The sequence below is a fragment of the Lactuca virosa genome, chromosome 9 (genome assembly GCF_052849685.1).
Source record: "Lactuca virosa cultivar CGN04683 chromosome 9, Lactuca_virosa_CGN04683_v6, whole genome shotgun sequence".
Taxonomy (NCBI): domain Eukaryota; kingdom Viridiplantae; phylum Streptophyta; class Magnoliopsida; order Asterales; family Asteraceae; genus Lactuca; species Lactuca virosa.
In genome coordinates, this window is record NC_136434.1 from 12,109,089 (window position 1) to 12,111,948 (window position 2,860).

Genomic DNA, 2,860 nt, shown 5'->3' on the forward strand with positions numbered 1-2,860 from the left:
TGTGATAAAAATTCGTTACATTTATATATCTCACAAACATACATAACAAACTTTTCTTATATACAAATCTCCAATTCTTTATATATATCTCACAAACATACATAATAAACTTTTAATATGAAAGTGTATAAATATTGTGTATGCATCATTGCCTTCAAATGTCTCAAACAAATACGTAAATACATACAATATTATTAAACCTAAAAGTGTATATTAAATCTATTAGAAATATACATCGATACACATAAATTACATAAATAATTAAACCAATAATTACACAAATACATGAATGATTAAAACATTGCTGCAAGTTTCATACAAAATACATCAATCATATAATTTAATTGACAACCAAATCGAAGATTTACTTTCACACTTCAAGTTACCCAAAGTTACACACAAAGGAAATGCGTTTCCTTTTTCAAATGAAGCTGTCAAATGAAACATCAAACCCACAAACCCTCCTGAATTCGTCACCTTCTTCAGCTCCTCTCCCTCTTCCTTTTCTTTCCCTGTCAAATGAAACAACCGAACATTCATTCAAGAGATTTTAGCCAAGAACACACACCACTAGAAGTCGGATTTTACCTATGAAAGCCAAGAGTCATCAGCCTCGTTTCCATCCCCTCTTCCTCGCAATGAACACAACAAAGCCAAACACCCACTGATTTCTTCCTTCTTTCTCCTGTCAAAACACAAACCCAAACAAAAACCAAAGTCCTACTGACTTCATTCAAAAAAAAAAAAAAAAAAAAAGAGAGAGAGAGAGAGAGAGAGAGAAAGAAAACCGGAATCAACAGTGTGACTGCCGCAGCAGCACCCGTCGCATCTTCCCTTCCTTCCCGACGAGCTCCGCTGCCAAACGCCCCCACTCGAGCTGCTACTGCTGTTAGTTTCCTCCCACCGGACCCCCTCTTCTGGCCTCGCCCCTCGTACCTCGCCCTCGCATTTTCCCTTCGCACCCGCTACCGGGACTGAAGCAAGCAGCCGAGAAGCTGCTTGAGCATCCCTTCGCTACACCCAATGAGACCACGAGTAGCCTTGCTACTTCTTCCCATCTTCTTTCTTCGGCCTCGTCGACCCCGGAGACGCTCCCTTCGCCAGCAATCGATCCGCAACCGCCGGATTCCTTCACCACCTGCGAGTCTTCGTGATTTCTCGCCACCGTCGAACGTTCATATCTATCTCGTTCCTTCGTGTTCGTCCGTATTCCTCGTTCCTTTTGACCGATCAAAAAAAAAGACGGGGACATAAAAAAACCCTAATTTCTATTAAGTTTGATAAAATGAACAAAATAAACCCTCATGTGACAAAACATTACGAAATCAGTCCCAAACCCCATTCCATTTATTCAAAATAGCCCCTCCGTTGATTATTTTTAACAGTATAAATCCCAATCTTCAAACTTTGAATAAAAATAAGCATTTCAGCCCCTTCAATGGAAATTCTTAACCAAATCAGCCCAAATTTTTAAACATTAATTCCATTTGAATGATTTGAGTCCCTCCCTTGATTTATTTTAACCAAATCAGTCCTATAGTTTAGTGAAGTTACAAAACAACCCCTATAGTCTAAATTTGTTTCAAAACGGTCTCGAATGAACTTCAAAGTTCAAGAATTGTGGCTTTGTGGTTTCTTACGACAAGTTACTCAAAATAAACCGATTCCATACAAATCGAACTCACGCTTCAAGGGTGAGTGCTTACGACCTTATTTTAATAATTTTAATTATTTTGTAGGGGAATACATGTGCCTGTATACTTTGTTTATACAAATATATTATCCTTTTATGCGAAAATACAACAAGTCTAATTTATAAAAATGTTATTTAACAATGTAAGATATTGTTACAAATAAACTAGTATAAACTTTTCATATACGTATTATGGTTATTTTATCGTGAAATAACCAGTCCACATAACAAATTGCTACATGATACGAAAATATATGATTTTTATGTGACATTGTATATCATAAAGAACATGACATAAAACTTTGTAATATTTCAAAGATTCAAGCTATTATTATGCACGTATATTTATATATTTAAATACATAAAGTTTACACATATGTTCATTACTTTGGAACGTATATATTTATAAAAGCTAGTACATTACATTTTTATATACGTACCAAGCATACTCGACTTTTATAAACTTTATACAATGAAATTCATTATGCCTAGTGACTTAACCACAATTAAGTTAGGGATGAGAGCTATTCACATACTTTAGTTAAAGGCTTTTTAGTGAGACTATATTCATTAGCTGAGTCTAGCACTTAGCATACCCACACTACAATAACTGTTAAACTTCGGAGTGAGATACATATGTATAGATCTATACGGGTTTGACATCACCACCTACGGTTGCTAGCTACAACCTCGACCGATCTATCGAAATGGGTGATAAGTGTCTACAATTGTTACTACAACGTCCAATGAAGCGTTGTAGGGGGTACATTCAGTCACATAGCTCGGTTATAGGTCTCACTGTAAACATTAACTAAAATATCTCTCTCTCTCTCTCTCTCTCTCTCTCTATCACTACAAACCATGGGCTTGGTTACTTCCAAAACTATTTTAAGTATGGAATTACTTATGTAACAATATAGTTTGGTTTTCAAGTATATTTAAGGATTCTTTACAAACACAGTTTTAAGTATGGATTTACTTATACAAAGATACACTTTGTCTTTCAAAGACTCTTTACAAACACAATTTTAAGTATTGTTATACTTACAAAGAAAATAAGTTTTAGACTTTTTAAAAGTATTACTGTTGTTACCAGAAAACCTGTAACTCTCACCACCCTTGTGTTGACCCTCAAAATTACATGTATTATCAGGATATCACTAAACA

The 2,860-nt window shown here is 35.2% G+C and overlaps 1 long non-coding RNA gene across 1 annotated transcript; it reads right to left on the minus strand.

Annotated features, from left to right (window-relative positions):
• Positions 1 to 309: 309 nt before the first annotated feature.
• LOC145141073 (uncharacterized) lies at positions 310 to 1,210 on the minus strand. The gene is made up of 3 exons (XR_013722430.1): positions 789 to 1,210; positions 589 to 685; positions 310 to 512 (listed from the first exon to the last, which is right to left on the minus strand). It is a non-coding gene; the product is annotated as an uncharacterized LOC145141073 (long non-coding RNA).
• Between the last annotated feature and the right edge of the window lie 1,650 nt (positions 1,211 to 2,860).